Source organism: Cynocephalus volans, chromosome 6 (genome assembly GCF_027409185.1).
Source record: "Cynocephalus volans isolate mCynVol1 chromosome 6, mCynVol1.pri, whole genome shotgun sequence".
NCBI classification, from domain to species: Eukaryota; Metazoa; Chordata; class Mammalia; order Dermoptera; family Cynocephalidae; genus Cynocephalus; species Cynocephalus volans.
Window position 1 is genome coordinate 22,060,039 of NC_084465.1, and position 22,445 is coordinate 22,082,483.

Here is a 22,445-nt window from a genome sequence, read left to right on the forward strand (position 1 = left end):
AGGGTACCAGCATGGTCAGATTCTGCTGAAGGCTCTCTTCCTGGCTTGTAGATGGCCGCCTTCTCACTGTGTCCTCATGGCAGTGGAGAGGGGTGACAATGCTCTCTGGTGTCTCTTCTTATGAGGGCACTAATTCCATCATAAGGCCCCACCCTCATGACCTCATCTAAACCTAATTACCTCCAAAAGTCCCCATCTCCAAATATCATCACTAGAGGAATTAGAACTTCAACATATGAATTTGATTGGGGAGAGGGCAGCACTCAAGTCCGTACATAGCACCTAAGAACTTATTAGAAATGCTTTTTCTTAGGCCCCATCCCAAACCTACTTATTCAGAAACTTCGGGCGTGGGGCCCAGCGATCTGTTTTAATAACCTTCCTGGTGACTGTCATGCATGGTGAAGTTTGAGAACCACTGCTGTAAACCATTCTCTATGCTGCAGCCAGAACATTCTTTTAACTACTAAAATGGATCATGTCACCACTCTACTTAACAATCCATCCATGAGTTCCCAAAGACTTCAGGATAGAGCCTTCAAGGCCTCTGAGCTCTTCAAGGCCTCTATGCTGCCCATTCACTGTCTCTCCAGCTTCATCTTGTACCTCTCCACATGCTCATCATGTGTCACACTTGCAGACCTCCTTGCTGTTTCTCAAAGATTCCAAGTTCTTTCCTGCCCTAGGACATTTGCATTTGCTTTCCCTTCTGCCTGAAGTCTTCTTGCACTGGCTCTTAGCAGGCCTGACTTCTCTCTTCATGTCTCTCTTCATGTCTCAGTTCAGATGTCTCCTCTGAGCTGATGCTTCCTTCCCTGACCAACCTGTGTAGAGTGGAATGTCTCTCCACTCTTCCCAACTACTCTCTATCTCTTTATCCAAGTTATGTCCCATATCAGCTGATCACAATCTGAGTTAATGTTTGCTTACTTGTTGATTTCTTTCCCCTGTCACAAGAATGCAAACTCCGTGAGAAAGAAATCTTGTCTGTCTTGTTCACCGTAGTCACCCCATTGCCTGGGTGAGTACCTGGTAGGTTCAATACATACTTCTTGAATGAATGAATGAATGAATGAATGAATGAATTTTGTGGTTGATGAAAGTGTCGACCTTCAAGATAAAGATGTAACACAGCCTATAACATTGCTTAAAAATTGGAGTCAGTGTAATTTTTTTAATAGCCAACAACTCTGTCTTCCTGCTGATTATTCTACATTTATTATTTGTCATCTTCCCCCTGGTCAGAGGGAACAGTTTAACCCCAGGAGCTGGTGCTCCCATTTCTTTCCTTTAAGCAGCTGCAACCACCCAGAGTGACTCATAGTGGAAAGTTCCCAGGGGAGAAATCTGGAGTAAAAGGTGAAGAAAGGAGCATCCTGGCAAAAGTCACAAAATTCCACTTGACCACATTATTTAGCAAACTTCCCAGGCAAATAGGACTGTATGAGGATGTACTTTTAACCAGATAGCTACACAAACACGAAAATATCATTTTAGTTAAATAAAGAAGGTTGAGCAAAGACTTTATGAATAAGACCCCAAAAGCACAAGCAACAAAAGAAAAAATAATTAAATGGGATTATATCAAACTAAAAAGCTTCTGCACAGCAAAGGAAACAGTCAACAGAGTGGAAAGACAATCTGTGGAATGGGAGAAAATATTTGCAAACTATACATCTGATAAGGAATTAATATCTAGAATGTACAAAGAACTCAAACAACTATATAGTAAAAAAACTAAATAATCCAATTCAAAAATGGACAAAGGCGACGAACAGACATTTTTTATTTTATTTTTATTTATTTTATTTTATTTTTTAAATTTTATTTTGTCAATATACATTTTGGCTGATTATTGCTCCCCATCACCAAAACCTCCCTCCCTTCTCCCTCCCCCCCCAAACAATGTCCTTTCTGTTTGCTTCTCGTATCAACTTCAAGTAGTTGTGGTTGTTATATCTTCTTCCCCACCACCCCGGTTTTGTGTGTGTGTGTGTGTGTGTGTGTGTGTGTGTGTGTGTGTGTGTGTGTGAATTTATATATTAATTTTTAGCTCCCACCAATAAGTGAGAACATGTGGTATTTCTCTTTCTGTGCCTGACTTGTTTCATTTAATATAATTCTCTCAAGGTCCATCCATGTTGTTGCAAATGGCAGTATTTCATTTGTTTTTATAGCTGAGCAGTATTCCATTGTGTAGATGTACCACATTTTCCATATCCACTCATCTGATGATGGGCATTTGGGCTGGTTCCAACTCTTGGCTATTGTAAAGAGTGCTGCGATGAACATTGGGGAACAGGTATACCTTCGACTTGATGATTTCCATTCCTCTGGGTATATTCCCAACAGTGGGATAGCTGGGTCGTATGGTAGATCTATCTGCAATTGTTTGAGGAACCTCCATACCATTTTCCATAGAGGCTGCACCATTTTGCAGTCCCACCAACAATGTATGAGAGTTCCTTTTTCTCCGCAACCTCGCCAGCATTTATCGTTCAGAGTCTTTTGGATTTTAGCCATCCTAACTGGGGTTAGATGGTATCTCAATGTGGTTTTGATTTGCATTTCCCGGATGCTGAGTGATGTTGAGCATTTTTTCATATGTCTGTTGGCCATTTGTATATCTTCCTTAGAGAAATGCCTACTTACTCTTTTGCCCATTTTTTAATTGGGTTGCTTGTTTTCTTCTTGTGAAGTTGTTTGAGTTCCTTATATATTCTGGATATTAATCCTTTGTCAGATGTATATTTTGCAAATATTTTCTCCCACTCTGTTGGTTGTTTTTTAACTCTGCTAATTGTTTCTTTTGCTGTGCAGAAGCTTTTTAGTTTGATATAATCCCATTTGTTTATTTTTCCTTTGGTTGCTTGTGCTTTTGGGGTCGTATTCATGAAGTCTGTGCCCAGACCTATTTCCTGAAGTGTTTCTCCTATGTTTTCTTTAAGAAGTTTTATTGTTTCAGGGTGTATATTTAAATCCTTAATCCATTTTGAGTTGATTTTAGTATACGGTGAGAGGTATGGATCTAGTTTCATTCTCCTGCATATGGATATCCAGTTATCCCAGCACCATTTGCTGAAGAGGCAGTCCCTTCTCCAGTGAATAGGCTTGGTGCCTTTGTCAAAGATCAGATGGCAGTAAGTGTGTGGGTTGATTTCTGGATTCTCTATTCTATTCCATTGGTCAGTGTGTCTGTTTTTATGCCAGTATCATACTGTTTTGGTTATTATAGCTTTGTAGTATAGCTTAAAGTCAGGTAGTGTTATGCCTCCAGCTTTATTTTTTTTGCTCAGCATTGCTTTGGCTATGCGTGGTCTTTTATTATTCCATATAAATGTCTGGATAGTTTTTTTCATTTCTGAGAAAAATGTCTTTGGAATTTTGATGGGGATTGCATTGAATTTGTATATCACTTTGGGTAGTATGGACATTTTCACTATGTTGATTCTTCCAATCCAAGAGCATGGAATATCTTTCCATCTTCTTGTATCCTCTCTAATTTCTCTCAGCAGTGGTTTGTAGTTCTCATTATACAGATTTTTCACCTCCTTAGTTAACTCAATTCCTAAGTATTTTATTTTTTTGGTGGCTATTGTAAATGGGCAGGCTTTCTTGATTTCTCGTTCTGCATGTTCACTATTGGAGAAAAGAAATGCTACTGATTTTTGTGTGTTGATTTTGTATCCTGCTACTGTGCTGAAATCATTTATCAATTCCAACAGTTTTTTTGTAGAGGTTTTAGGCTGTTCGATATATAGGATCATGTCATCTGCAAACAGGGACAGTTTGACTTCATCTTTTCCAATCTGGATGCCCTTTATTTCCTTCTCTTCTCTGATTGCTCTGGCTAGTACTTCCAACACTATATTGAATAGGAGTGGTGAGAGTGGGCATCCTTGTCTAGTTCCTGTTCTTAAAGGAAAAGCTTTCAGCTTTTCCCCATTCAGGATGATATTGGCAGTGGGTTTGTCATATATGATTTTAATTATGTTGAGATACTTTTCCTCTATACCTAACTTATAGAGGGTCTTTGTCATGAATGAGTACTGAACTTTATCAAATGCTTTTTCAGCACCTATAGAGATGATCATATGGTCCTTGTGTTTGACTTTATTAATATGGTGTATCACATTTATTGATTTGCGTATGTTGAACCAACCTTGCATCCCTGGGATGAATCCCACTTGATCATGATGAATAATTTTTCGTATATGTTGCTGTATTCTGTTTGCTAGTATTTTAGTGAGGATTTTTGCATCTATATTCATCAAGGATATCGGCCTGTAGTTTTCTTTTTTGGTTATATCTTTACCTGGTTTTGGTATCAGGATGATGTTTGCTTCATAGAATGAGTTTGGGAGATTTGCGTCTGTTTCAATCTTTTGGAATAGTTTGTAAAGAATCGGTTTCAATTCCTCTTTGAATGTTTGGTAAAATTCTGCTGTGAATCCATCTGGTCCTGGGCTTTTCTTTGTTGGGAGCCTTCTGATAACAGCTTCAATCTCCTTTATTGTTATTGGTCTGTTCAAATTTTCTACATCTTCATGGTTCAGTTTTGGGAGCTTGTGTGTGTCCAGAAATTTATCCATTTCCTCCAGATTTTCAAATTTGTTGGCGTATAGTTGTTTATAGTAGTCTCGAATGATTCCTTGTATTTCAGATGAATCAGTTGTAATATCGCCTTTTTCATTTCTAATTTTTGTTATTTGAGTCTTCTCTCTTCTTTTTTTTGTTAGCCATGCTAATGGTTTGTCAATTTTATTTATCTTTTCAAAAAACCAACTTTTTGATTCGTTGATCTTTTGAATTGTTTTTTGGTTTTCAATTTCATTCAGTTCTGCTCTGATCTTAATGATTTCTTTCCGTCTGCTAACTTTAGGTTTGGATTGTTCTTGTTTTTCTAGTTCTTTAAGGTGAAGTGTTAAGTTGTTCACTTGCCATCTTTCCATTCTTCTGAGGTGAGCATTTAATGCAATAAATTTCCCCCTTAATACTGCTTTTGCAGTATCCCACAGGTTTTGGTATGATGTATCATTGTTTTCATTAGTTTCAATAAATTTTTTGATTTCCTGCTTGATTTCTTCTTGGACCCATATGTCATTAAGTAGAATGCTGTTTAATTTCCATGTGTTTGTATAGTTTCCAGAGTTTCGTTTGTTATTAATTTCTAGTTTTAATCCATTGTGGTCTGAGAAGATACATGGGATAATTCCAATTTTTTTGAATTTATTGAGACTTGAGTTGTGACCTAATATGTGATCTATCCTGGAGAATGATCCATGTGCTGATGAGAAGAATGAATATTCTGAGGTTGTTGGGTGGAATGTTCTGTAGATATCTGCCAATTCCCATTGGTCTAGAGTCTTGTTTAGATCTTGTGTTTCTCTACTGATTCTTTGCCTAGATGATCTGTCTAATATTGACAGTGGGGTGTTCAGGTCCCCTGCTATTATGGTATTAGTGTCTATTTCCTTCTTTAGGTCTAATAGAGTTTGTTTTATAAATCTGGCTGCTCCAACATTGGGTGCGTATATATTTATGATTGTTATGTCTTCTTGATGGATCAGTCCTTTTATCATTAAGTAGTGTCCCTCATTGTCTCTTTTTATTGTTTTTAGTTTAAAGTCTATTTTGTCAGATATAAGAATAGCTACTCCAGCTCGTTTTTCTTTTCTGTTTGCATGGTAAATCTTTTTCCATCCTTTCAATCTTAGTCTGTGTGAATCTTTATGGGTGAGGTGGGTCTCTTGAAGGCAGCATATAGTTGGGTCCTCCTTTTTGATCCAGTCAGCCAATCTGTGTCTTTTGATTGGCGAATTTAAGCCTTTAACATTAAGAGTTGTTATTGAAAGGTGTTGATTTATTCCTAGCATTTTATTGGTTGTTTGGTTGTCTTAGGTGTCTTTTGTTCCTTGCTTTCTGATTTACTGTTTGGTTTCTGTGTTTGTTGGTTCCTTAGGTTGTAGATAACGTTTTTGTTTGCTTGTTTTCTCTTCATGAATGCCATTTTTATTATACTAGTGGGTATTGATTTTTCTTGGGTTTTTATGGCAGTGGTAGTTATTTTTCAGGAACCAAACCCAGTACTCCCTTGAGGATTTCTTGTAAGGGTGGTCGTGTGGTAGTGAACTCCCGCAGTTTTTGTTTGTCTGAGAAATATACTATTTGCCCCTCATTTCGGAAGGCTAGCCTTGCAGGGTAGAGTATTCTTGGCTGGCAATCTTTGTCTTTTAGTATTTTGAAAATATCATCCCATTCCTTTCTAGCTTTTAGGGTTTGTGATGAGAAGTCTGATGTTAGCCTGATTGGGGCTCCCTTATAGGTGATTTGACTCTTCTCTCTTGCAGCTTTTAAGATTCTCTCTTGGTCTCTGAGTTTTGCCAATTTGACTATGACATGTCTTGGAGAAGGCCTTTTTGGGTTGAATACGTTTGGAGATCGTTGAGCTTCCTGGATCTGAAGATCTGTGACTTTTCCTATACCTGGGAAGTTTTCTGCCACTATTTTTTTGAATATGTTTTCAATGGAATCTCCATTTTCCTCCCCTTCTGGAATACCCATGACTCGGATACTTGAGCGCTTAAGGTTGTCTGATATCTCTCTCAGATTTTCTTCAATGTCCTTGATTCTTTTTTCTTTCTTTTTGTCTGCTTGTGTTATTTCAAACAGCCCATCTTCAAGTTCAGAGGTTCTCTCTTCAACTTCAACAAGCCTGCTGGTTCAACTCTCCGTTGTGTTTTTTATTTCGCTGAATAACTTCTTCAGTTCAGCAAGTTCTGCTACATTTTTTTTCAGGACATTGATTTCTTTGTACATTTCCTCTTTCAGATCCTGTATACTTTTCCTCATTTCATCATGATGTCTTGCTGAATTTTCTTGTATCTCATTCAGTTTCCTTAGAATTATCACTCGAAATACCTTGTCAGTTATTTCAAGGGCTTCTTGTTCTATAGGATCTAGAGTTTGAGATTTATTAACTTTTGGTGGTGTACTTTCTTGATTTTTTGTATTTCTGGTATCTTTTTTTTGGTGTTTATTCATTGGGGCAGGGGGTTTCACAGTCCACTGGTTTGAGACTAATGACTAACTAGGATGTTGCTGTGGTTGCCAATTTTGTATGGCTCCCTCCGTGACTGCTCAGCTGGCCTCTAGTGCCTTGTGTGTGTGGTTGCCTCGGGTCTTGGGCTTCTCCGGGGAGCCGCCTTTCTGGTTAGCTTGGACTCTGCTGGGCTGGTGGATCACGTACCACAGGGTGTGTGATCTCTGTTGAGCTTTCACTTCCTGTGCAGGACTTCTCCTTGTTCCGTGTGCTCTGGCCCAGGCTGTTAGAACGTGCAGTGGCGACCCCCCCGGGTGTGTGGTTTCTGTCGAGTCGCCGCCTCCCTGGCCGCACATCTCCCCACTCTGTGCTCACTGTGCTGGGCTGGGGCGTGTCTTCTGCACCCCTCGTCTATCAGCTGGGCCTTCAAGACCCTGCTCGGCACCGCCTCGCCCAGGAAGTCTACCAGGTTTGTGCTAGGCACAGACGACCGGTCGCTCTGGGTGCCTTTGTAGCACTGTGTAGATCTTTCTCGGGTCTTGTTCACCTTTGTATCCCCCGGCATAGACCGAATCTAGTGCCCGCCTGCAGCCAGCCCTCTGGCAGGTTCAAGCGGACCTGGGAACTCTCCTACCACACTATTCCCAACCAGAAATTCGTTAGGCTTTTTTCCAAACTGGTGGCCGCAGAGATGGTATCTGCCTCCCAGTAACAGGAAGTTTACCGGGGGCCGGAGTCCAGGGTGTGGTGGAGTGAGAGTCGGCCTGCCCGTACTTCCTTGCCCTCCCGACACTGGCCGGGGACGCCCCACGCCACCAACCCGCCAGAGAACCGCGGAGGGAGTGGGAGGGGAGGCCGGCCCGCAGGCTCTGGAAAGCCCCGCGCCGGGCCAAGCAAGTGGGAAGGCTCAGTGAGGGCCGAGCCGGGCGGAGCTGCCCGCACCTGGGAAAATGGAGGCAGCCCCGGGGTGGTGAGTGGCCTGGTGGTGCAGGCGGGCCTGGAACAGAGCAGGGCCAAGGGTCACTCACAGTGCTGTGCCAGGTCGGGTGCTCACTCTCTGTCTCTGGTTTGTCGCCTTTCCCGTTCTCGGCCGCTGCCGCCTCGGGCTGTTCAGTCGCGGCGCGGCTCGGGTGCTCCGAACAGACATTTTTTAAAGGAAGGCATACAAGTGGCCAATAGGTACAGGAAAAAATGCTCAGCATCACTAGTCATCAGAGAAATGCAAGTCAAAATGACATTGAGATATCGTCTCACCCCAGTTACACAAGTTGATACTAATGTAAAAAGCTTAAGATATTAAAATATAGAATCCAGCACCACTTTAAAAGAACATGATGATCAAAAGGAATCTCATTGTTGGATCCTATATTATTCTTCCCATAACCTATCCAATTGTGTTAGTTATTTTAGAAGACTAATGCAAATCCTACCACTGAAGGGCTCTTTCAGTCCTAATGGTAAGTAGAGCACGTAGCACAGAGACAGCCCCTTTGAAGATGCCAGTCCCTTCTTCCCCTATACTAATAATTGCCACCCTGTAGTAATGTACAGCTGTAGAGGTCTGATTGCTAGAGCTTTCTGTAACAATCACCGGTCTCATGGTGCAATCATTCTTTCCCCTCCTGCCCCCATCTCTTCCTGCCGGCCTTCAGATCTAATTTTGTTACTTGCTTCCTTTGAATCTGATTCTGCTGGTTTAACGTCAGAAAAGTTGCTTAGTCATGACTGTGAACAGTCTACAGTTTACAAGGCCACAAGGCAAGCCTGAGTGTGCGTACATGCCCTCTGCCACTTTGCCCTTCCTCCAGGCTCTTGCTTCCTGACTTGTCCTGCTCACCTAGTAAAAGTGGGAGAGGCGTGTGGGTGATAATCACAATCGTATCTCCCACTCTTATCAATTTGGTTTCATTTGACAAACAGTAAGCTATTAAGTGTCCGTCATGTACCAGCCACTGTACTTGATGAGGAATGCAGTCCCTGCCCGTAAAGTTCATGGTGGTGGGACCAGACCAAAGGGACAAATGGTGCAGCATTCTACCAAGAACAAGAGACAACAGCAGACCCAAACCCCTATTACATGTTTCACACAAACATCTGCCCTCACCTTGGGCTACAGTGCAATACATAAACACACTTAAAGAGTCAATCTTCAGCCATCCCTTTATGTGACACTAATCAATATGTAACACATGATTACAAACCAAAGCAATGCATGCTTGGTGATACATTTCATGATGATCTTATTGAAAGAGTAAGTCAGCTCTTCCCTCTCACCAGTTAGAAGAGAATAAAGGTTGCTTTATTCTGCAATAAGCTCACCCTGACCTACTGTTGTGGGAAAGTTAGACAGGGACAAGAGTGGGAAGAGGAAACCTGGTTGTCTGTGAGCAGGATAGCCTGTGTGGCCAGTTCCGTGAGGAGGCAGGCATGCACGGCACAGGAAAGAAAGACCGATAGGTCTTTACGTAGAGTACCATTTGGTTGGACCAACAAGCTCCCACCAGTTAAGGTGCCAATCAACAGAGACGACCAGGGCTCAACCAACAACCAAATGACACGAATCCAGCTGGGAGGACTCAAACCCCCGGGAATGTAACTGTTGGAGCTCTCGAGCCACACTCTTGCTCGAGCCCACTCCATCCTCTCTGGAATATACTTTCTCTCTTTACTAAATAAAACTGTCCTTTGCTTTTCACCTCTGGCATGTCTCCTTCAGTTCTTTGTTTAAAACACCAAGAACCCAGATTTAGCTGGCGAAACCTGCAAGTTAACCACATCTCGGTTCCCTGACCAGGAACCCTGCTGTTTTCCCATAACACTACAATTCTAGCCCAGCTATCGCTCTCCTTTTCTCTGAATGACATGAACATATGCAAGCAGCCTTATCAGATCTGGCAACAGGGACAGTCTACCCAACTGATTAAAAGGCTTAGACTTTATCACCACACCTTTCCCTATTTCTGTTTCCTCCCCCATCACTCAGATGTGAGAATGTGTTAAACGATAATGCTCTATCTCCTCACCTCATATCCAGATAGGTCTAGCATTATTTACTCTTCCTTTTAAGTGTTTGCTATTTCAATTGATACCTTTCTGTTCCCACAGCCTCCACATTAGCTCAGATCCCTACAGAATCACCTGAGACCATTGCCATGGCCTTTTCCTTCCCTTTGGCTCTCTCATCCTCCTGCCCACTACCATCAGATCATCTGATAGGATTTTCCAAAGTGTGGTCCACGGAATAGCTGTTATGTGAACAAAAATGGGTGTATTCAAAAAATTTTGGAAAATTCCAGATTAAGCAAATTTAAAGAGGTCTAATTTTTTGACAATGAAGCACCATCCTCCCCACTTCTACCTGCTTCTGTTGGCGGACAATCCTTGAGAACAGTGAGCCGCAGAGCACACTATGAGAAACACTTCTAAAGAAACTGATTTCTCAAAAACTGTTCTAATCCAGAGTGCTCTTACTACTGTGAAAATCGTCAGAATCAAAACGGAGCCACATGTGCTAAAAACCCTGTCCAGCCTCAGACTGGCCTCACCTTGCTGTTGATCCTTGTAGCCGAGGATAATTATCCCCAAATACTTATGTAAATCTGCATCCTTTTTCCTTTAAAACCTTTTGTCTTCTCTTACCTCCCTAAGTACGCACCTGGTTTACGTGGCATGCATATTCCCGTTGTGATGTCTTAGTCTGTATTAAACACATTATTCTTTTAGAGAGCTTTTCTCTCTGTTATGTAGAGTGATGCAACATACTTAAAATTGTGCATCTTATGGAAATAGTAAATATTCTTTGGAATTTTATAAAAATTTAAAAGTTAACTATACCATGTTCATACATACAAAAGAATAAACATAATATACAAGTAAGATCTAAAGAATATTAAAGGACACTTGTTTCCCTCCCCCCCCCACCCCCACAGCCCCATGCAGCTGATGAACTAGGCCAGGGGGCAGAAAACTTTTTCGTAAAAAGCCAAAAGTTATCAAAAGAGCAAATTAGTTTTGCTCTCTTTCCTGTGAGAAGACAAAAATGAGGGGTTGATTTATTTGTTGCGGGCCATATGGTCTTTGTTGAGAAACTTCAACTATGCTATTGTAGCATGAAAGCAGCTATAAACAATATGTGAATGAATTAGGGTGTTTTATTTACAAAACAGGTTGCAGGTCAAATTTGGCCCCTGGACTGGAGTTTGCCAACTACTCAACTGGACTATTGCCATTTCTCTTGGAACTCCTGTATACACCTTCCCTTTTGCATAGCATTTGCTCCTACCAAGGGTTAATCCTGTCAGTAGCCATTTGAATTGTTTATACTTTTTAGATTTTTTTTTTTTTTTTTTGTATCTTGAACATGCTACTGTGAAAAATTTTGGTAGATCTCCTAATTAATACCTAAGTAAGTTTCTTTAGGTCAGTGTCTTCAAATTTTTTATGTGTGTACCCCCCAAAAATTTGGAAAAACTGTGTACTTTCTCATACCCTTATGTTGACATCTAACCTAGGTTGAGCATATCTAATCCAAACATCAGAAACCTGAAGTGTTCCAAAATCCAAAAATTTTTGAGTGCCAACATGATACCACAAGTGGAAAATTCCACACCCGACCTTACATGAAATGTCAGAGTCAAAACACAAGTGCACAACACAATTTATTCAGTGTCCCCCAAGGGAAAAAAAAGACCTTCCCAGCCCATTCAGCTGCCATACATCTTTTCTGCACACACTTGGATTCCCCCACACAATCATGTCACCAGACTCAAGTCCGGCTGCTGCCTCTTGGAAAAGGAAAGAAAAAAAACTCACAAATGGTTGGTGTTAGAAAAGCAGATGTGTTCAGCTGAAGGAGATGGCCGGCTGTGCCATCTCAAAGACTTAAATTTACTGAGGGGTTTTTAAAGGAAGAGTTGAGGGAATGCAATGTGAGAGGTGAAAAGCAGGAGAGCAGGAGACATGAGTTGCGAGGGGTCCGTTTCTATGGGTCAGGTACAAGGTCTTGCCAAGGCCTCATCCGGTTTCTGTTCTTATCTCCGCTGTTATCTCAGGCCCCTGCAAGATTTTGATTTGTGCTGGTGTACTTGGCTGGGGCTCAAGGTCAGCTTCAGTTCTTTGGCCTTGATCATTTCTCAAAACTCTACAAATCTCAAAAAAAGAACTGTTAGCTTTGCAAAGAAGTAATTAGCTTTTCGGCCTTGTTTCCCTACTTAGCGAGCAAGATAAGAAAGTCAGGGGATGGGAAGCAAGAGTGGAAAGAAAAACTGTCCTTTTAACCCCCACCCCCCCCACCCCCCACAGCCCAGGCAGCTTTTAGGTCTCAACATGGCTTCAGTCCTGCTCACTCCAACAATCACACCCACAAAGAGTGATAAAATGGCAGGCTGGATGTGTCAATGGCAGGTTCCCCACCATGTTCCACTTGAGGCCAAGACCTACATGCATTACTCACTGTGTTTTTTTGCTTATTCTCCGCTCTATGGTGTAAAGATATTGTTAATAATGTCAAAAATGCCTGTAGGTACTCCTATGGGTAACAGTAATGAGAAAAAGAGGAAGCATTTATGTTTATCTATAGCACAGAAAGTCAAGCTTTTGGAGAAACTGGACAGTGGTGTAAATGTGAAACATCTTATACAAGAGTATGATATTGGGATGACTACCACATATGTCCTGAAGAAACGGAAGGATAAATGTTGAAGTTCTAGGCTGAAAGTGATGAAAAGAAGTTAATGAAAAATAAAAAAACACTGCATGAAGCTAAAAATAAAGATCTTAATCATGTACCTTTATGTTCAGAGTCCGTCAGTGAGCTGGAACAAGTGGATATCCAAGAAGCCAATGGAAGTTGTCAGAATCAAAATGGAGTCACATGTGTCAAACACTAACAAAAAGTAAATAAATAAAGCCAGGAGGCTGGGAAGGGAGGACCCTCACACATACACGCCTATGGGAACAACTTGGACAAAGACTCTCTGAAGGACTCTTAGGCACATATGCCCATAACAAGAGCTTTGTCAGGACTTTTTAAACTGCATCTTGCTACCAGAGTCACAAGGACAGCTAGCTGAACATACAGGAACACTTACCTGACACTGTGTCCACTAATGCACGGGAGTCAACCCCTGTGATAAGCCCTGTAACCAGTGTTCTCTTTGTTTCAAAACAAATTGTCTCAACTTTTCTCTTCGGCCTTCAAAAAACGTTATCTTCTTTTACCTCCCTAAATGAGCACACAGTTTACTATGGCACATGTATTCCCATTGCAATGTTCCGTTCCCAGCTAAACTCATTATTCCTATAGAGAGCCTCTCTCTGTTTTGTTATTTAACCCGACAAAGTTAACATTGACCAATGGTAAAATAGCCGCAATGGTTGTGAATCAAGGTGATTGTGATAATAGTGACAATGAAGATGAGATCACTAACACTGCAGAAAAAGTGCCTATAGATGACATGGTGAAAATGTGTGATGGGCTTATGAAGGACTAGAGCAGCGTGCATTGCATTCATAACGGAACAGGAAATCATGTCAGTTCATAAAATCAAAGGGAGACTTCTAAGACAAAAAACCATCGTTATGAGGCAGATGACTCTGGAGGAAACATTTAAAAAAGCCATCCTGCAGAATGCCTCCTCACCCCTAGAGGACCCACTTTCTAGTCCCTCAACTGTTTCTAATGTTCCTTCTCACCCAAACAAGTAAAATACAGTGTCCAGTCACCTTTTCATCAAAACACAGCATCGTAGGTGGAGACTGAATGCCTGCCGTAGTGTGTCGGTGCTGTTGTGTAACAGCTGACACACGTGTTCTGGTGATGCCGAGGTGCACATTGTATTAAAACTGTATTAAAGGAATGTCAAGTTTTTACTGCTAAGTACTTACATGTAAATAAGTCTAAGAAAATGATTGCTCGTCGGTAGCATATAAATTCAGAGTCAAGAATGATGTTGATGCTAAACAACCACAGATTGTCCACGTGGGTGGCTGCGATAGTGACACTTTTGCTTTTTGATGGTTCAATGTGCACAAACTTTGTTTCACACACAAAATTATTAAAAATATTGTATAAAATTACCTTCAGGCTATGTGTATAAGGGCACTGCAAAAAGTCCATGGAAAGATTCATATTATTCAATTCTACTTTTCTATGAACTTTTTGAAGTACACTCACATAAGGTGTATATGAAACATAAATGAATGTCATGTTTAGACTTGGGTCCCATCCCTAAGATATCTCATTATGCATATATGAATATTCCAAAATACAAAAAAAATTCTAAATCCAAAACACTTCTGGTCCCAAGCATTTTGAATAAGGGATACTCAACCTGTATTTTATCAAAAGAAATGTTGCAAATATATAATTTTTGAAATAGTTGCAAAGGATGTAAGTCAGCATATTATAAATATTGACATATTAAGATAAAAACATCACTCCTAAATTTAAAATTTTGTTTGGCACTCAGAAATTTTACATTTTTCCTTTTTCTTTAACTTTTAATTCCATCCTACTGCCCTCATGGGATTTTATCCTAATGTAGCACATTTTTATTCTTGAAGTACTTTTATTGTTCACTCTATTATATTTTCCTGCAACAAAAATATAAGCAAATTAAAATTTTAATATGTTTTATTTTCTATGATAAGGTTCTAAGAATTAGAAAATTTTTCTTCTGAATCAAGTTATCCTTAAAATTAATATTAGTATAAAATGATTTTTAAATTTATTTAAATTTTTGATGTCATTATATGTCTGTAAAATTTCACTAAAAATGCATCTCTCCATAAAATAAATGGAGATTTAAAAAAATTAGTGTATGTATCCATGGGTGCTGTGAGAGTTAACTGCAGCAGTCCTGAAATTAGCCTGTGTATGTATGTCACAGGGCATGAAACACAATAATAGTGTTGCTTTACAACTTTGGGTCTGAGGAGTTGCCAGGCAGCTTGTACCATCCTGTCAGTATTGCTTGACAACAATGAAATTGCTGATTTGCACCTCAGTATAAACTCCCAGAGGGCTCTGCCTTTAGTGTTGGTTATGTAGCAAGAAAATGCAGATTTAGTCAGAAAGATATAAGAAACACTGTCTGTGACTTCATTTTGACCCCTTAGTTCCAAGGGATTCTGTACAGTATTGATGGTTCCTGATCTGAGAGATAGAGTATGTCCTGGTACCCTCCTTACAAACTTGGAGCTCAAACCAGCCTCTATAGATTCTTTGTTGTGAGACAGCGTTTGGCTGTTGAGTATTCTTACTTTAATGCTATTTCTTATTGTATCCTTTTCCTATAATAACCTGTAGATTTGTAAGCATTGCTATTTTGGATCCTATGAGTCTTAATTTAGTGTTTGAATTCCATCTAGCTGTGGGGACCCAAGGCCTTTTATAAATGTGAAGGTTAAGTAGACTGGGAGTGAAGGAAAAATTCTTTTACTCTCTTGGATGCAAGGGCACACTGCATATTACTGCATAGGCCTGGTAATGAGCTGTTTGGGGTGATAGAATCAATTTAGGGAAACATGGGGATGCTACTGTGGAATGAATAAAAATTAAACTCTTGTTGAAATTGAATGTATGAATAAAAACTTACATAGTGGTGGCATTTCTGTTATCTGAATATATAATTGGTATGGATAAGATCTCTGAATGGAAATTCCTCCCCCTACTGGGTAAAAGAAAAAAATACATTTTAGATTTGCTTTTTGTGCCGTATTAACTAAACATGCAAAAGGAGACTTCGGGGTTCCCTAAGTCAACTCAAATAGTAAATTTGAAACAATATCAAAGACCAATAATAAATTTCAGCCCTAATTAGGGAAATATTAGATGCATAGCCCAGTGTGGTCAGTAAGGAAGGCTGAAGGTTGATGGATATTTATAATACGGTAGAGAGGAAACAATAAAACAGTGTCCCCAACAGCTCACCAGTATCCAATGCGGTCCAGACTGTTCAACTGATTCAACAAGTGAAAGGTGGTATTCTGTGATTGATGTGGCTAATTCATTTTTCTCAATAGCAGTCATCAAAGAGAACCAACAATAATTTTCGCTCACGTGGAATGATCACCCTTACACATGTACTGTATCACCTCAAAACTGCTTGAGCTCTCCCACATGTTTTCACAATCTGTCCAGGTGGGACCTAAACCTAATACAACTGGGCAGTGTTCTACCGTATCACATCGATGACATGATTATCCCTGAAACCGAAGATCAAGCCGACAGCAACATAACTAAGCTCATGAACCATCTCTCTAACTGGGGATGATTGCTAAAATCTAGGGGCCTCCCACAGACTGTGAAGCTTCGGGGAGATGACATGTGCTGAAGTGACCCGTGACACACCACAGACCACTAAAAATAAATTAGTATCACTTCTTAACCCTTAGACTAAGAGGCTCGATGCCTAGTGTGCTTATCTAGCTTGTGGAGAAATCGTATCCCTCAGTTATGAATACTGCTGATCCCATTACAGAAAATCACTGGGGAAAAGGCCATATTTGATTAGGAATCCAAAAAACAACTCTTCTTATTGCTTCAGGAGGCTGTCATTGGGAACGTGTGATCATAATGCTGACATGATATGACTGTTGGCCACCCACACTCAAGCTGACTGGCGTCTCAGGCAAAAGTCCACGACTGCTACTCACCAACTCCATTACTGATGCTGCTCTCTGGTGTATTTCTCCTGGGAAACAGTTACCGGTTTGTTAATGGGCACTGAGATAGCCCAAATAACATAAGGACATAAAGACTGGAGATATCCATCATGTCATGGGTGACATCAGAAAAGCAGTCCAATGGGAGGGCAAGGCCCAATGAAGTTCCATAATAAAAGGGAAATGATACACACAGGAACATGCTATCAGAAAACCCGTGAGAGGGACACATTTTATTCACAATCGAGTAGACTCTCTTAGGACATACAATAGAGAAAGAACTAGAACAACAAAAGAACATTCTACCAGGTCAGCCCACCTAGTTATATTTCATCAAATCAAGGCAAACATTTCACTACCCACACAGTGCAACCGGGGCCCAAGAAACATCATATTCAATGGATTTATCCTATTTCTTATCACCTTAAGTAAATGGATTTATAGAAAATTGAAAACCTGGTTCTACAACCTTCAGCAATACGTTTTGCAAGTTTATGTGAGAGTATTTAAAGGTGAATCTCCATTAGATAAATTGCTATGACTTTGTAGTGGAATTAGAGAAGAGGGGACAATACAGAAATATGTAGACAAGTGTTCCCTTCTTCACCACAATTTCCTTTTTTTAATTTTTAATTTTTAATTTTTTTATTTTACTTCTCAATATACATTGTAGTTGATTTTCATGCCTCTTTACCCGTTCCTCTCCTCCCCCTCTCTCGACATCATATCTGTTCACTTGACTTAAATAGTTCAAGGAATAATCTGATAGTCTCTGAACCAGATCTACAACAAAGGGTTCCAGAGGCTAGTACTATTCCAAAACAAGCTACTGTGCCTATAAAATTGAGCCTAATTGCAAGAATTCCATAGGGATTGATGCAATGGATTGCTCTTTCTCCACGCCTCCTTAAAGTGGAGCTATTGCAACTGTTCTATTGCCTAGTAGATGGGAGAGTCCGATGTCTCTGTACTTATTCAATCTGACCTGCTATGATTGAAAATGGACTGAAAGGGAAGGCCTGGCATGTCTCATATTGCTACCAACAATATGGATTGTCCAGTGACTGAAGAGAGGGACCCCCTTTAAGGGGAAAGGTTTAGATTAAAACTAATGATAAATGAAACGTAAGATTGTTGAGAGTGAATGAATAGGTGTGTCATCTAACAGAATTTTGGTGTCTTGAAGAAGCTTAGAGCAAGAAAATAATATTCCTTCATAGCTCTGATCCAGATGTCCCATGGAAGAAAGGACTCTGTGTTCTGAAACCTCCTCTTTTAAAGAACTAAGAAGTGAGCTGTATTGTGGCCAAACTAATAAGCCTACTAAGGACTTACATTAGAAAGGTACCTATGGAAATATTTCCCCTGCCAAATCCATAGAACATTGATCAATAATCGTCAGAATGAGCAGTGTGTGACTGTTGATTGTGATAATGACGGTTTAAGAAAGGTATTGGACTGTAACAGTAGAAAGTTATCCATTGTGTGTCTCACCTGCCATAATATTACATGTAAAAACGGCTTTTGTGGGTAAGAAATTCATGAAGAGGTGGAGAAACAATTACAATACTTGGAGGCATAACAAGGGAAAATAATTATGCATAACTTGGTGAACGTACATTCCTGATAATGAAAAGCCAGCAATTCAGCATGGATGGCTCTGAGAAGCATGACAGTACACACAACCCAAAATTCACTTAGGAGTGACTGCTACTCATACAAGGGTACTTCAAAAAGTTCATGGAGGGCCAGCTTGTGGCTTACTTGGGAGAATGTGGTGCTGATAACACCAAGGCCACAGGTTCGGATCCCATATAGGGATGGCCGGTTGCTCACTGGGTGAGGGTGGTGCTGAAAACACCAAGTCAAGGGTTAAGATCCCCTTATCGATCATCTTTTAAAAAAAAAAAAGTCATGGAAAAATATAACTAAAAGATATACGAATCTTTCCATGCATTTTTGAAGACCCCTCATATGATCTTTGCCCGGAAAACTCAACATTTTTGGATCTCTACTTTATTTCCAAATTGCACTCAATGGCAACAATGTGTTTGGTGGATCAAACAGCCTGGGCCCACTTGAAATAGGAGAACCTTAGGAGAATTAGGAACTGGGTTAGAAGTAATTGACCAGGCAGAATTCCTTTTTTTGTGTGTGTGTGTGACCAGTAAGGGGATCGTAACCCTTGGCTTGGTGTCGTCCGCACCACGCTCAGCCAGTGAGCGCACCGGCCATCCCTATATAGGATCCGAACCCACGGCCTCGGTGCTCCCAGCGCCACACTCTCCCAAGTGAGCCACAGGGTCGGCCCAGAATTCATTTTTAATGAGGAAAGACATAATGAAGAAAAAGGCCTTCTAGCAGAAATAGAAAAACTGAAAGCATCCTCTTCCAGGATGAAGGAGAAAGACAGCTAGTTACCTGGAATGACAGCACAGCACTGACAAAATGGCCTTGCAATTAGAGCAGATATTAAGACAACATGTCCAAACCGAGAAATAATAATGAGGTTACATGTCAACACAGGCTGGGTTAGCAGATAGCTCAATTCAAATGGAGCCATATGTATTCCAGATACAATTACCAGGGCTTCTCGCAGCACACGTCCAAGTTATATACTTATTAAATACTTGCAGACCACCCAGCTGATGAACATTTCTTGGAGAATGCAACCTATGGAGATGATCTTGCACAGCTTAAGCACCTTAACTGAGTGACTGATAACCATTATTCTCCTGTAGTGCAACTCATAGCTATTGCACAAATTTTAGAAAGGACTACAGTGCTTCCCATGGGGATAAACGGGCTCCATTGTGGTACATTTTGGATTTTTTTCCCACCCATCTATCTTTTTAAAATCCTCTCTTCTCCACATTTTCTCTTTGGCTACCAGTAGCCACATTGTCTTGTCCTTTTTTTTTTTTTTTTTTTTTTTTTTTCCTTTTTGACCCTTTTCTTCACAATCAGTCAACACTCCCCTTAGTGGCCTGCTTATGATTCTCTCTGTTAACCAGGTTCTGTACACCTGCTGCATTAAGATCACAGCTAGGGTCACCCTCTGCTGTAAGAGGGACACTGAAAGGGCACTGCTTTTATTATGTACAAAGGAGTGGGTATCTTCATGATCCCTTCTATCCTTGTCTTCACAGCAATCTTTGCAGAAGAGTCCTAGGGCATTTTTAAAAAGACTCCTTGGGAATTTCCCCAAGTTCTGGGGTTTCTTGGTGGTCACTGCCAGCACTGTCCCTGACCAACTAAGTCTGGAGAAAGCCATGGTTGGGTCACCCCAGAGTACCTGTATCAAAAATAATTGCTAGAGACCACCTGCTGCTCTCTCTTTCCTTTCCTTTTGACCAAGAAGCTATCTTTGCCACACTGACTTATTGGGCAGGAGGGGTGGGGACAGTCTGAAGAGTCACCCAACTGGTCTTGAAGGAGATTCACCACCTCCTCACACAGAATGAGGCACATTGGCCATGACCTGGGAATCCTGCAGGAGGTGGCATGTGTCATGACTTAGGTCTAGTGCCAGCTTCTTTGCTGTCAATATGACCGATCACTCAGCCTCTCTGAGCCTCAATTTCTTATGATGTAAAATGACAATACAATGATGGTTCTCAATGGAGAGAAGGGGATGCATATCAGAATAGCTCAAAGTGCTTTTTCAACACACATATTCTTTTTTGTCTCTTTAAAAAAAAAAAAACTCCAAAGGAATTCTGAAACCCCCACTACCCAAAACTAAATGATCACAAATGCCCTAACAGATCTAACACACAGCCTGAAAAACCAGCTCTGCCATAGTAGTGAACTGTGGTAGAGCTCAGAAAACATGGACATCTAGAGATTTGTTACAGAATGAACCAACAAGGTTGGAGGAGTGAATCTAATCCCTTTCCTGGCCTAGAACTGCCCCAGCATTTTCACATGTGATCTGCAAACTCCATCCAACACCCAAGTCTAGGGCAGGTGCAGACTGTGTGCCTGTCATACTGCATCCAGCAGAGGGCAGCACGTACCTACATGCCAAGCTTTCCAGACAGGACATGGAAAACTTGCCCCTGAGGTAGTGCTTCCTGGGGAAAGGGGAAAAGCTTTAACAAAGTCTCCTTGGACATATAAAGTTAAAAAACCATTTAACCATATGATCCAGCAATCCCACTTCTGGGTATACATCCAAAAAGAAAGGAATCGGTATATCAAAGAGATACGTACACTCCCAAGTTCATTGCAGCACTGTTCACAATATACAAGATGTGGAATCAACCCGTGTCCATCAACAGATGAGCGGGTAAAGAAAATGTGGTGTATATACACAATGCGATACTACTCAGTCATTAAAAACATGAAATCCCATCGTTCACAGCAACATCAATGATTCTGGAGGACATTATGATAAATGAAATGACAAGCACAGAAAAAAATACTGCATGTTCTCACTAATAGGAAGGAGCTAAAAAAAAAAGTTGATCACATGGAGGTTGAGAGTAGAATAGTGGTTACCAGAGGCTGGGAAGTGTGGGGAGAGAGGGGGAGGAAGAAAGGTTGGTAAAAGGGTACAAACATCCAATTAGACAGAAGAAATAAATTCTAGTGTTTGATAGCACAGTAGGGTGACTATCGTTAACAGTAATTTATTGTGTATTTCCAAATAGCTAGAAGAGAAAATTTGGAATGTTCCCAACACAAAGAAATGGTAAATGTACGAGGGGATAGATATCCCAATTACTTGATATGATCATTACACATTGTCTACATGTAACAAATTATCTCATGTACCCCATAAACAGATATAATTATTACATAACAATATAAAAAAAATTTAACAAAAAGTATTAAAAGCCATTTAGAATACAATCTGGAACTCCAGCCCAGGTCCAGGGATAGACCAAGGTAATTTTCCAGTGCAGGAATATTTTGTCTTTGAGTCCTCACCGCTTCCTGTTCTGTGTCCCCCTTTTTCTTCTCAAAGGATGGTTAAGGGTGTGCTGGCATGGGCATCGCCTATGGCTTGTCAGAAGAGTAGAGTTCCAGGCCCCACCCCAGACCCACTGAGTTAGAACCTGCATTTTCACAGGATTCCCAGATGATTCCTGTTCACATTGAAGGTTGAGGAGCAGAGGTGTGACCCCTTCCCTACGCCACCCACAAACCTTCCCTGTTCCCTGTCCCTTACCTCTCCCCACCCTTGCACCCTGCAACACCGCAGGAGACTCCTGCTGGTGTCGGGCTTCATGCAGAGAGGGCAGTTAGCATGGCCTTAGCTGGGCAGATCTGAGAAATCTCTTTCAGGTCTCTGAGTCCTCTTCAGGTGACTCAGGGACCTCATAGTGTGTTTCCAACCATCCAGCTCTATTTGTTTTCACGTGATGGCTGAACAAGGGAACACTGGGGTAAGATGACCCAAAGAGATTGTTCAGGCTCAGAAAACAATACCCCAAAGCATGGCACTTCGGCCTGCTGAGCACTTTGAACTACAGGAGGTTGGAGGCCTCAGAAACAGCCTCAGAAGCAAGTTCTCTCTGACCTTCTCCTGCCCTCCTGTCTCTCACTTCCCTTTCTCTCCTGAAGCAAGTCATAGAAACAAGAACCCTCTCTCCCCAAAGCCAGCCATAGAACGTAGAATTATTACTCTAACCTTCCCCTGCCTTTCTGTGTAGGAGCTGGCCATAAAGAAATTCTCTGACCTACCTTGTCTGATAGTAAATCATAAGACCCTCATTCCACAGGGGTCCTG

At 40.9% G+C, this 22,445-nt stretch overlaps 1 pseudogene; it reads right to left on the reverse strand.

Annotated features, from left to right (window-relative positions):
* LOC134380876 (aldose reductase-related protein 2-like) overlaps positions 1–22,445 on the reverse strand; it is a 73,966-nt pseudogene that overhangs the window by 21,089 nt on the left and 30,432 nt on the right.